Raw genomic sequence first — 14,598 nt, forward strand, 5'->3', positions numbered from 1 at the left:
ATTTCTGCAGATGAGCTTGCTGATATGACACAGAAACGCACAGTGATAAGTCTTACAGAGCCCCACTGCTTGCAGGCATGAGCCCGGCACACTGAACAGGTCAATGCTACAACCTTAGTTTGCTCTAGACTATGGCAAATAGAAAACACCACGTAGCTGTAGAACAATACCTGATGGGAAAATAAGCCAAGCATTATACTGTGGTGTCTTATGACACAATTGAGAAATGAATCCCTTAGGGGGACTGTGGAGAAATTCATAAATATGTAAAACAGTTAAGTCTTTGGAAAGTATATTACTTTGTAGGATTAGATTTAGAAATGGGATGGCTATAGCTTTCTTATATATAAGAGCTTTGTGACTGAAAATAAGACTTTTGATAAATAGCACACACATAATGGCAAACGGCAAATCAGAAAATATATAATCCATGAATTGGCGTTTAGCCAGTGTACTTCTAACACTGGTTATTATCAGTTCATCCAAATCCGATGAGTTAAGAGTTTCTATTTTCTTCAATTAAACTATAAATGCAAATAAATTTCTACTAATTCATGTGGGGCTGTTCATTTGGAGGCTATTTTGTATTGAATTTTTAATCCTAGGCTAACTGCTCACAGCTTTCAGTACACAAAGAACATCCTCGCCCTCGTCTGTAACACAAGTGTTCCTGGATAAGGCAGACAATTCCAGCTTTAACTCAAGCAAACATTTATCAGATGATTATTTATTCTACTGCTTCAAATCGCATTAAATATTCCAAAGTGAAAAGTAAATGGTTTTAAATAATTTGTTTTTAGAATTATGCATACCCTCAAATCCATGCACAGGTAAGATTTACCCATATCTATGAACATAATTCTTTTTTATTATGCAATTCTGAAAATGAACTCTTTTGAGCTATAAAACAACAAAACAAATGCATGTGTAATGCTTTAACTATTTAAGCATGTTCTATTCATCAATCTGGGTCTAGTACTTGCTGAAGGGATCAAAAGGCTTTGAGGATAATTGGAACTCAGAAAGTGTTGGCCTAACTATTCAAGTTAACCACATAGAAGTGAATAGGATCAAATTGATACAGTTGTTGAAATTTATATAAATATTAACAATAAAATTCATTGTCATGTTTTGTGCTATATTTTACAGTATTGTTGAGACAACAGATAATAAATGTAAATGCTAAAGGATTTTTTGCAGATTCCTTTATACTTACCCAAGGAAGTGAAGCAACACATGTTTATATTTTTTAAAGATAAGGTCTAAGAATGCACTTTGTAAATGAGAAAAAACATGTGGAAGTATTGATGTCCTCCTATTAAAATGTCTAGAAAAATGATGCACTATAAAATTATGAGATATAAAATATAATTTATGTCATAAACAAGGGTCAAAGTTAATTATTCAAATACTATATAAACAAATATCAATTAAATAATATAAATAGGCTAACTAAGAAATGATAAGAATATGCTTAATCAAATAATTTGAATATTAAGAAACTCTGGGGAATATCATCAATGTTTAAATTAAAAGAGTATAATAAAATAATTTGTCAGACACTTGGAATTTTTACTTAAACTTCTTGAGATGATACATAAATATATGTGACAATGTTTGCATTTTAATCATCTCCTCTGGAACTCCCTCCATCTTGGTCTCTTGTCTTTCGGAATCATAGCAGAACTAAAGTGTCTGCTTCCTTGCAACTGGGAGGGACCATGTAACTAGTTCTATCCAATAGACTGTAAGAGACATGGTGACAATATAGTGATGCTAGATAAGCTCTTCTTTGCTGAAGCAGTTAATTCATAGTTTAAGACTGTGATGGCGAACGTTTTTATAAGAACCTCCCACTTTTTCAGTGCTGGTCAACCTGGTCCCTCCCGTCCACTAGTGGGCATTCCAGCTTTTATGATGGGCTAATCGTGTTGCCGTTTGGTTGCTCCGCTACCACCCACAATGAACTAAAAGGTTCACCATCAGGGGTTTAAGAATTTCAAGCAAGTTCCTCACTATTAGTGGTGATAAAAAAAAAGGCCAGGTCTTCCAGATTTGTCATCTACACCAGTGATTTTCAACCTTTTTTGAGCCGCGGCACATTTTTTACATTTACAAAATCCTGGGGCACACCACCTACCAAAATGGCACAAAATGACACTCTAACACAGTACATATTATACATATATTTAATAATATAGTTTCTAAATGTATTTATACTCACTTAGTGTGAAACCTGGGCCTGTTTCGATGAACACAAAAGGGATATCCTGGCAGGAATGGTAGAAAGACACACATGAAGCTCTTCCTCAACAGTTCTCAGTCTCTCTCTGTTTTTAGTTTTTATCACAGTCAAACTTGAGAAGCTTAGCTCACATAGATCTGTGGTTGAAAATGGGAGCAATGTCAAAATAGCTTTGTTGGCCAGAATGGGGAACTCCTTGGCAACAGATAACCAAACACTGTCCAAAGGAAGATCAGCAAACTTTAGCTTTAAAGTTAGATAACATTGTGATGCATTGTGATGTGTTGTATATCACCCTCTACGGGAGCCTCTTTTAAAAAGAAAAAGGTCAAATATCTATATACACCATTAGGATAGACATAACCAGCTGAGGCTGAGGCTTCATCTAATGGTGGCAACGATTACCTCCAATCCTGACCAGGATTAGAAATCGAGACCATGGGGAGGAGTAGCAGCTTCAACTACTCGCCACGGCCACACAATGGCAAGTGCATGGCAGCCCGAGCGGGGACCTTCCTGGGTGTGGATGAGACGTAGCCTACTATTGGTTCATCGCTAGTGGTCGGGATGAATCCTAGAAGGTGATTGGTCAGTGAGCGTTCCCTGTGCCTCCACTCTTCCTGTCGCTGATAGCTGGAGGGATTGTGAGGGGAATGTTTATGTTCGGATGGAGGCGGCTGGTGGCAGGCCGGATAAATAGTCTCCGTGGGCTGTATCCGGCACGCGGCCATAGTTTGGTGACCCATGTTTAATTTCCCCACAGCACACCTGACCATGTCTCATGGCACACTGGTTGAAAAACACTGATCTACACAATGACAGTTTCCCTCAGACTGTATCTCAAAATCACAACATGGAAAAAATTATTTACCAAACCATGATAGATTCAAAGAATACATGATTACCAAAATTTTGTTGTATTTAACCACTAAGATTTGGGGTCATGGTTACCACACAATTATCTAGCCTAAACTGACTAATCCACAAGGTACTAGGTAACTATAATGTGTCTAGTCTACCTTCAGGTAATCCTATACTTAGACATATATTCTTCACACATTGAACAATTTTTAAAATTAATATCATTCCAGCACTATTTGATGGTGCACTTTTATCCCATAAAATAATATTGTGAAACATGACCATTTAACGTAATGAAAGTCATGAACTCTATCAGATAATTAGGTTTTTAAATAAACTAAAACACTCAGAAAAGAAATACATACACAATTTTTAAGAATTATTACATGATATATTTTTTCATTCTGTCTGTACAACTAAAGTAACTAAAATAGCAACCAGGGGGTAGCACAGTGGCTATAGTGTGGACCTGGAATGCTGAGGTCACCAGTTTGAAACCCTGTGCTTGCCTGGTCAAGGCACATGCAAGAGACAACTGCTATGAGTTGATGCTTCCCACTCCTTCCTCCACCCTTTTCTCTCTCTCTCTATGCTCTCTCTAAAAAGAAAAGGAAAAAATAAAACAAATTAGCTTCAAGAACAAAAATAAATAAGAAAAGAAATAAAAATGATTCAATACATCTAGCATTTGTAAATATTTATTCCTATGTAACAAATATACAAATATGTGTGTGTGTGTGTGTGTGCGCGCGCGCGTGCATGCGTATATCCTGTTATCACCAATTTCACAGCAAAAACTTAAAACAACAAGCAACATATTTATGCTACCTTAAATAATTTGTATAAGAAGAGAGAATTTGGCCCTGGCCGGTTGGCTCAGCGGTAGAGCGTCGGCCTAGCGTGCGGAGGACCCGGGTTCGATTCCCAGCCAGGGCACACAGGAGAAGCGCCTATTTGCTTCTCCACCCCTCCGCCGCGCTTTCCTCTCTGTCTCTCTCTTCCCCTTCCGCAGCCGAGGCTCCATTGGAGCAAAGATGGCCCGGGCGCTGGGGATGACTCTGTGGCCTCTGCCTCAGGCGATAGAGTGCCTCTGGTCGCAACATGGCGACGCCCCAGAGGGGCAGAGCATCGCCCCCTGGTGGGCGTGCCGGGTGAATCCCGGTCGGGCGCATGCGGGAGTCTGTCTGACTTTCCCTGTTTCCAGCTTCAGAAAAATGCAAAAAAAAAAAATAAATAAAAATAAAAAAAAAGAAGAGAGAATTTATTTAGAATAAGAAACAGACATATAGGTCATTTCTTCATGTACATATTCAGTGATTGATGGCCTGCTTTTGAAGACTTTTCCTGCAAATCAAGAAAAATGTTACAAAGAAATCACAGGAGTGTAGTGAATTATGGTGAGAATGTAAGGAACAACTATCTACTCCAGCTCACAAAAAGAATTCATTGGAAAGAAAAACTGAAAATAGAAAGTTAGAAATGTCCATAGTACTAATCTAGTTTACTAGTGTCCTTGAAGAGACATAGGTAGGAAATGAAGAATGGAAGTGATACATTTACTTAAAGAACCTGTTGCATGTGATAAAAATCTCTTAAATTTTTTGGGAAGTTAGTAATACAAAAAAGTGTGTTGCAAATGTATGTTTCATACAAAAGACCTATCCCTGGTGATGTGCAGACTTCTGAAGTTCTAATATGAGGAGTTTGCTTTTGTATATTAAACTGAATGGCCTTGGAATTGTATTTTATGTGCTACCATTTCAAATATTAATTATTAAATTATTTTAAAGAAAACATAGAATGTCTTATATTGTGTCATTCTAAAATATTTAAAAATTTAAATAACTTTGAGACATTCAAAATGCATATAAAGTAAAAAAGATACACTGGTTATTGAAGTCAAGCTTATTTACAGATTATGACATCATAGCCCAGAACTCCCTGGGTCCCAGAGCTGTTGCTACAATAAATTCATAGCCAAAGGGCCAGTCTGAAAGTTTTCCTGTGAGAATGTGTACGTGGATGTTTATAATTACCTGTGTGTGTGTTGGCGTGTATCATATGTAAATATTTTATGAGATTTTATCTTAAAAATTGTCAGTTTAAATATACTGGTGTAAAATATGGAAGACTTCAATAAAGTATTGTCACTCCTCATCAGGTAAAGGTAAAAGACAAGCTATAACTAACAAAAAATATACCTCTTATGATAAAGGCAATTATCTTTTAGAGCATCTTTTAAAATATTTATTTATTTACTTATTTATTTAATTTTAGATGACAGTAGAAGAGGGAAGAAGTAGTGAGGCGACTCTCACATGTGCCCCAACCAGGATCTACTTGGCAACCCTGTCTAGGGCCAATGCTTAAGTACAGGGCTACTTTTAGCACCTGAGGCCAAGGGTCTCCCCAGGAACTATCTGAGCACTGGGAGCCACACCGGAACCAATAGAGCTGCTGACTGCAGGAGGGGAAGAGGGAGAGATGGGGGAGTGTGAGGGGGAGAGAAGCAGATATTTACTACTCCTGTGTGCCTTGACTGGGAATTGAATCTGGGACATCCATACAGCAGGCTGACACTCTATTCACTGAGCCCCTTGCCAGGGCCATCATTTTTTTTTAATTTTTTAATAAAGGACTTGTCCAATTATATACATATATGTTGTAAAAAGAGTAAAGCTAAGAAAATGGGAAATATTTAAAAGACAATAGCAAAAGGTAAAAATATTCCCCTTCCTCCAAAAATGGTAACATTTTAATGACCTGGAAAGCCAAGTGAACAAGCATAAAGGCAAGTAAGAAAGGAATGCTACCAGAGTAAATCATTAAAATTGTGTTTTCTTTGTCTACTTCACAAATGACCTAATGGTGTTTAACAAAATCTTGGTCAGCGTAATATTGCTCTTTTATATACTTTGACATTCATCTAATGATGGTTGCCTGAAGGATAGAACTTCTCTCTTTTTTTTTTTCTTTCATTTTTCCGAAGCTGGAAACTGGGAGGCAGTCAGACAGACTCCCGCATGCGCCCAACTGGGATCCACCCGGCATGCCAACCAGGGGGCGATGTTCTGCCCCTCTGGGGCATCGCTCTGCCACATCCAGAGCCATTCTAGCGCCCGAGGCAGAGGCCACAGAGCCATCCTCAGCACCCGGGCCATCTTTGCTCCAATGGAGTCTCGGCTGCTGGAGGGAAAGAGAGAGACAGAGAGGAAGGAGAGGGGGAGGGGTGGAGAAGCAGATAGGCGCCTCTCCTGTGTGCCCTGGCCAGGAATCAAACCTGGGACTCCTGCATGCCAGGCCGACGCTCTACCGCAGAGCCAACCGGCCAGGGCCAGAACTTCTCTCTTAAATGTGTATTGTGTAAAGATAAATATCAGCATATTAAAGAATCTATTATGGGGAAACTGAAACCTAAGGATGAGTCTTATATTTTGTTTCATCCTACTCATTAGCAATCTCAGATTCAAAACTAGCTTTACTCAGTGTAAGAGCTGCAGAAAGAGCATACTCTTTAGTACCCTAAAGATTGTATCTGTTTAAACTCTGAACCCTGAGTCTGTAACTTCAATATGTACATGCTATTTATTTGGTGTTTAGGGTTTCATTCACAATCTTTGGAAAAATGGTTATGTTAAAATAAATAATGCAAATTTAAGAATATATATATATATATATATATATATATATATATATATATATACACACACACACACACATACATACACACACAGTGAATCTTTCCCCTAATAAATACTTCAAAGTGAAAATTATATTGTTATGATTATCACTGCAAAATGTTATTCTGCTCTACTTTATTGTTGTTCTTCAAATAATGAGCAAATGTCTTAATATACCATAAAGGCCCTTTAGGATGTAAAGTATATAATTTTATAAAGCAACTCCTCATTCATCTCCTGAGAGACAGGATCTGAGGCCTGGGAAATGAACATTACTGATGGAACAGAGTTTCAGGTTTCATAAAGTATGAGAAAGAAAAAGTAAAAATTCACTCTTAATTATGCTAATGTTTCTAACTATTCCTTTCTTTCTTCTTCTTCTTTTTTTTTTTTAAATTTTGTGAGAGGAAGGGAAGCAGAGACAGACTCTCACATGTGCCTTGACTGGAATCCACCCAGCAAACCCACTAGGGGGGCGATGCTCTACCCATCTGGAGCTTTGCTCAGGAACTGAACTCTTCTTAGCACTTGAAGAGGGGGCCATGGAGCCATCCTCAACGCCCCAGGCTAACTCATTCCAATCGAGCCATGGCTGGAGGGGGAGAGAGGTGAGAGAGAGAAGCGAGAGGGAAGGAGTAGAGAAGCAAATGGGTGCTTCTCCTGTGTTCCCTGCCTGAGAATCTAGCCTGGGACATCCACACACCAGGCCAACACTGTACCACGGAGCCTACTGGGCCAGGGCTGTCTTTGTTTTAAATAGATGTCTGGTGGCAATAAATAAACATCGCCTAAAGCAGTATTTTTTTTCTTAGTAATTACAGAGACTGGGATAAAACATGGGAAAACTGTTTTAGATGTTTAAAATAATGATATTTTAAAACTTTAATTATGTCTTTTTTTCTTGTCATTTTAGTTTGTTTGTTTTTTTTTTTTTTTGTATTTTTCTGAAGCTGGAAATGGGGAGAGACAGTCAGACAGACTCCCGCATGCGCCCGACCAGGATCCACCCGGCATGCCCACCAGGGGCCACGCTCTGCCCACCAGGGGGCGATGCTCTGCCCCTCAGGGGCGTCACTCTGCCGCAACCAGAGCCACTCTAGCACCTGGGGCAGAGGCCAAGGAGCCATCCCCAGCGTCCGGGCCATCCTTGCTCCAATGGAGCCTCGGCTGCAGGAGGGGAAGAGAGAGACAGAGAGGAAGGGGGGGAGTAGAGAAGCAAATGGGCGCCTCTCCTATGTGCCCTGGCCGGGAATCGAACCCAGGTCCCCCGCATGCCAGGCCAACGCTCTACCGCTGAGCCAACCGGCCAGGGCCTCATTTTAGTTTTTAAATTATTTAATTGGTCTTTCTGATTATTTTGGGTATTTTTACCAAGTTTTAAGATTTTAGTAAAATTAAATATTTTTACCAAGTTTTAATATTTTAGAATTAAATAATTGCTAGTGCTATTAAAGTACCTGCTGACAAAATATTTTCCTTTATGACATTTTTACTGCAGTCACAAAGACTTCATATATTTTAAGTACTGGACCTAGCAAATAAATTTGAAAACTATGTATTGATTTTTTACCATGATATCCCTTAATAACATATTATTCTACAATCCATTGCCTGAATCAATGGTTCCCACAATCTGGAACTTTTTGAAAAAAGGAAGAAATTTCAAATTCTTCTCATAAACCAAGCGACATATTTTTAGTTTAAATTTTAGCAATTATTAAGAGGCCAATGTGTTTATTTTTTAAAGTAAATTGAAAATAAATATAAGCGGCGTTAGTATTCTGGTAATCTTAATTAAGATTCTATGATCCTGAGTTTTTAATCTATAGATATTCAACAAGCAGTCACATAAAACCATGACATTAAGGGTCAAACTAAAACAAAACAACCTAACAAGAACAAAATCTAAAGAGTTCACAGATAACATTTGTCAGTCATTTCCACTTATTGCTTTGTACGGTAAGCAAATTAATAAAATAAATTGAGGGCAGTGACCTTCTCCTTCTTTCTCACTGTTTTATTTTTCATTTTAGTCTCCCAAGAGCCACGCTTGAAAATCTGAAAAAAAGCCGTTGAGGTTAGAAGGTGTTCACTGACTACGATCTCATCTTGGCTGGTATTGATTCTCTCTCCTGTTGGTAGTAATCATATGAGTTGATTACAAAGAGTAATTCAAATTTGTTCTCACATTGTTAACTCCAGGTAGGTAGAGAAAAAACGAGCCTTGGTCCTCTAGTTCTCTGCTCAAAGTTCAAGAGGTTCAGAAAGAACTGAATTAGCTTTTCCACTTTCTCAGCAGGCTTTTCTTTTACCAATCTGTTTCAGCCACTTGGGAAAATCAGAACATTTTTTCACATTTTCGGAGATATACATACTTTCCAGTACATCCAACCAGAATGGAAAGAATTACCAAAAAATAAATAAAAATTACCTTGGAGAAATCAGCCAAAATTCATCAAAATCCAGTACTATATTCCCACTTCCTAGGCAAACACAATTCTTCTTTAATATATATAACAGTAATTATAATTAAGGTGTTACTGAATTCTTGCACTACTATATAATAGAGATGAAAAACACATTTTAAACTCAGAAGAATGTCGCCACCTCCAGAGAATCCCTCCCCTGTCTGCAGAAGCAACTTTCCAACCCGGGCCAGAGCCTCCTACTGTCTGTGCCTAAACCACCTGTTTCTGACTGCTGCTTATGCTCAGCCCTAGCCGTGGAAAGTCACAATTTTTAATGTTTTTCACGGTGCAAGTTTGTATATAAGAGCACAGATTCCAAATTATATTTAAAATATAGATTTTGGGTTTGACTAAAAAAAGAAAAGGAAAAAGGGTGGGGACTGAAGCAACCAACTTTCCCATCTCAGACTTCAGCGGTAGCACACAGAGCCTGATGATGCACATGATCACTGTTTCCGTATGTGGAAACAGTTTCAAGTGTGGAACTGCAGCAAGGTGTTAAGTTTGAAATGTGAAGGAAAGCTATGAACTTCTGTCACTAGGTTTTAGGAAAGCTTTATTGAGCTTTACTGAGAACATTAATTCCTAATACTGAATAATATTTTGTAATCAGAATACATTTAGATCATAAACCTTGCATTGTGTTGTCGTACTATATTTTCATTATGTGATTTCTATATCACAGAGTCTGATTAGATCACTATGATAGTAGAAAACACAGAGACAGTTTAGGGACCTTAAAGTATGCCAATGACATCCAATGGCTATTTGTGATTATTCAGTTGTCTATAGCTTGCAGTACATGTCAGGTCTCCTGGAACTCTTTTTGGATTATACAGCAGGGTGCATATTCCACTTTATACACACTATATGCACACAGTAGCAAGAGCAGGAAGAAGAATAAGGAAAAACAAAATTAGCTTTGAGTCCAATTATTTTTATCCCCAAACTGACTGTGAAATTATATAATCCAGACATTTCTGCTTTGTAGTTCAAATATTCTAACTGTAGCAAACCTTGGACATGCCTCAATGTCTTGTAATTTCTAAGTAAATTTCTAGATATGTTTTAGTTTTTAAAAGATTAAGATTATTACCAAATCAGTGTTCATTAAGACATAATTATTTCATCATGTTATTCAAAAAGTTCTACCAGTTCTTGTCACAGAATGTATTTAAAAGTTGCAGTTATAGGGAACTTTCACAGGAGGTACTACTGTGTGTGTGTGTGTGTGTGTGTGTGTGTGAGAATGAAGTACTCTTTCACTAGTTCCCAAAAAGTGCTGAATTTATCTGAGTATTAATAATGTGTTAATGGCCTCCTCAGTTAACATAAACTATAAGCTTATCTATCTAATCTGTTTGATTCATATTTGAATTTATAGTTATTTTTTCTATTAGAGTGTTAAAATTATATAATGCCTGAACAGATAAATAAGCCTGAAAAAAAATGGGTACAGAGAACTAAAACTACCTGTATCCACGTACTTTAATTAACAGGAAAGAGGAAATAGGTCATCCAGGTCAGTATGAATAGAGCTGTTCTAGGAAATTATTGCAGAAGATCATGCGTAAAATAATTTTACTGGTTTTTTTAAGAGAGGGATCCTTCAAACTTTATTAAGGCAGCTATAACTGTTTATTCACAGGAACTTATTAAACCAGTTTACTTATACTCACATTATGACGTTTGCCTCAGGCATTCACTATTCCTAAACTATTACTTTATAAACTTTGCCTCATCCCAATCAACTTTTGGCTTTAACTGACACATTTGAAACTACTTGAGTTCAGATATAAACTCTCTATAAATATTTTCTGGAAAATGTTCGTTTCTGAGACACTGCTAGGGCTTTGCTCATAAGTTCTTCTACTTAGTGACATAGCTTTCTTGATCAATAGGTTATTCAGCTAATCTTTTCAGGAAGTCAATAATCAACAGTTTTTTTAACATGCCGAAGAATACAGAATATTTTTTCCATTTTGAAAACTATAATTTGCAACAATTGTTAGGAAACTCATAGAGTTAAAGGAGTTGCCTTTTAACGTGTCAAAAACAATGTGTTTGTGTGTGTGCATCTGCATTCTCTGAAATAATTTCCTACGATATACTTTTATATCTGAATATTTACTTACAGTGATAAGTCGCTTTTTGGCTCTTTATGTAGTGAATGGACCCAGATTTATAAAAACTCCAAATGTTCTTCTCTATCATCTGAAAAACAGATAGGATACCACTGGAAATTTTATAAGTGGAGGAGATGGTTTTCTTAATATTATATCTCTATTGTCATATCACACGTCTCTATAACTTTTCCTCATATTCCCTCTGCTTTGGGTCTTTGTAGTTAATACAATCTCATGCTGAGTGTTTTCATCAGTCCACAGGTGTATCACTTCATTGGTATTCAAAATTTTTCAATATCTGACAGCTTTTGAATATGAGTCACAGGCCCTGCCAGTCAGCTCAGCATTAGAATGTAGGCCAGGTATGTGGAAGTCCCAGATTAGTTTTCTGGTCAGGGCACACAGGAGAAGTGACTATCTGCTTCTCCACCCCCTCCTCTCTCTCTCTCTCTCTCTCTCTCTCTCCCTTCCCGCCCACAAACTTGGCTCATTCAAGCAAGTTGGCTCCAGGTGCAGAGGATGGCACCATGGCCTTGCCTCAGGAGCTAAAATTGCTCTCGGTTGCAGACCAATAGAGCAACAGCCACAGATGGGCAGAGCATTATCCCATAGGGTGCTTGCTGGGTGGATCTCGGTCAGGGCGCATGCAGGAGTCTATCTTTCTGCCTCCATGCCTCTCATTTAATAATAATAATAATACTATTAAAAAAGAATATGAGTAAACAGTCATTCACTAATTTTCTTCAATATACTATTTCCTCAATATACAAAGTGGGCAAAGATAAGTTTACAGTTTGAAAACATGAAATAAAGAATTTATTCTTGTATTATTATTTATTAATTACTGTAATGTTTCATATGAACAACTGTAAACCTACTTTTGCCCCATTCTATATTGTATTTGTTGTAATGTCAAGTTTTTCATATGCTGGTGTTGTACAAGCTATTTGTTCAATTAATAAATAAATTAATATCAGAAATAAGATAACAAAGGCAAATTTTCACCTAGCCAAAGCCCTAGATTGTGGGTTTAACTTTCACAATATGGCAGATGTATAGCAAAACAGATTTCTTAATTCTTCTCATGAAATAAAGTTTTAAGAAATTAATATTAAAGTTTATAATAAACCAGGTAAAATGTTAAATATTTTTACGTATAACCTTATGTATTACTCAGAAAGCTATACATTATTATTACCTTTACCTTATAAAAGAAGGAACCAAAACTTCTGCAGGTTAAAAATTTTGTCAAAGTCACATAAGTATTAGCAGAACTTGGAGGGAACCTAGATTTTTATTGGTCCAAATTCATACTATTAAGTAGAACCAAAATGAACCAACTCCTTTAATACAAAATGACTATAAAAGAAGGTTATTACAAAGTATTTCAAAGCTTTCCCTTAATAATATTTCTAGCTTGACAAATTTAGGTTCATTTTACAAGTATATACTTAAAAGAAAATTGTCAAGTGGCTCCTCTCATTTCTGGAAACAAGAAGTGTCTTAATATAACAGTATACATTTTGGCCACTTAATTAAATACTTATAAAGTTTGAGATTCTTGTATATCTCTAAAGCATGGTACTCTTGAACATATATCTGTTTATTTATCGTGCAACACAAAAATAAATGGTGCTATTTAAATATACTCTACTCACCATAGTAATATTTCTTTATTTGTTTATTGAACTAATGTCCACTATTGCCTGTTCCTCCAGGCACATTTTAGGTTAGAAGCTACAGCAGTGAAAAAAAGAAATGCACTCTCTACACTCACAAAAATATACCTAGCAAAAGAATACAAAAGTAAAAAATAAACCAGTTAATATATAAAATAAAGTGTAGGGAAAATCAGTACTAGGTTATTCTAAATCTAACATTATAAGTATGTTATTAGAACCATACAGATAAAAATTCTGTATCTTAGGCTTTGTTTTATATTATAGAAATCAAAGAAATATTGAAAGTGTTTAATTTTCAATATTTCACTTTTAGCAGTTTTTTTTCTTTGTGGTTTTGTTACATATTTCTTTCTTGCTTTATCTGTCCCCTTCTAGTGTTAATTCCCTGTGCCACTGCCACAACTTCCTACTTAGTCTAATATCTAAGTTGTGGGCCAGAATATTTTTTTTCTAATTCTGTGAGGAAGTAAATAAACTTATATCAGGAGCATTGTTACCTCATGAACTGAACTGGGAGTAATTAAAAATAAAATAAAACAAGTAAAATGGCAAAAAACAAATGACAATGATCCATATTACTTGACACAAAAATACAGGTGTTTTTCTCAGAAGTAAGAACAGAAGACAGTCTTAGTTGACAAAATTAAAAAAACTAGATATGACATGCTTTAATTTAGACCAAATATCATGCTGTCTTTTTAATCAAGACATTGCCATTGTAGAAAGAGGCTATTAGAAAACAATTATCCATAGTCTTTTGTGTTTTTCTACATCTTGAGAGCACAGGCTCTAATTGCCTTTTGTTTCTCTAGACTCTTTTTTTTTTTTCAAGAATACTCATATAGGGAACTACCTTGGAATATATAGAGACAGTGTTTCCCTCTAGAGCAAAGAGCAGACTTCTCCAGGCTTGGAAGATACAGTTAGCGTCTCCCTCTTGAGCAATAATAGCAGGCATTCAAATTATCTATTATAAAACATTGGTTTCCCTAAATTCAGTGTTCCTTGGGAAAGTGTCATCTGGCCTTGTTAATGCATGCTACAGGAGTTGGGACTCAGAAAACCTGAGAACTAACTATTGTTAGTCTGTATCTGACCCAGGAGTTTTATGCCTTCTGCCCAGCATCCATGTAACTATAGCAGACTAACTTGTTAGTTTTTAAGTAGAGTAAAAATTGTCAGATACATCATAGTTCCTGATAAGGGCAGCTTTATCTCTTCAAATCTCAATACCTAATATGAAGAAACATTATGTATCTTTCTTTATACAAACTGAGAAAAGCAGGCAGAGATTTAGTGTGCTTTAAAGCATTTGATTCAAGTAGCAGATGGCACAAAAATATAACTTTGTGGCATTTTTCTCATGGAATAAAGAAAATAAATTTGAGTACTCTTCTCTGTCCTTTAAATACCTTTTTGCAGTTATTTCCTCAACATATTTTTACAAATGATTTATAGGAGATACAAATAAGAAGTAACTAATGGATCCATTCAGAGAGCTGAATATGTATTTGGGAACATTAGACACAGACAGGA

Source organism: Saccopteryx bilineata, chromosome 6 (genome assembly GCF_036850765.1).
Source record: "Saccopteryx bilineata isolate mSacBil1 chromosome 6, mSacBil1_pri_phased_curated, whole genome shotgun sequence".
Taxonomy (NCBI): Eukaryota; Metazoa; Chordata; class Mammalia; order Chiroptera; family Emballonuridae; genus Saccopteryx; species Saccopteryx bilineata.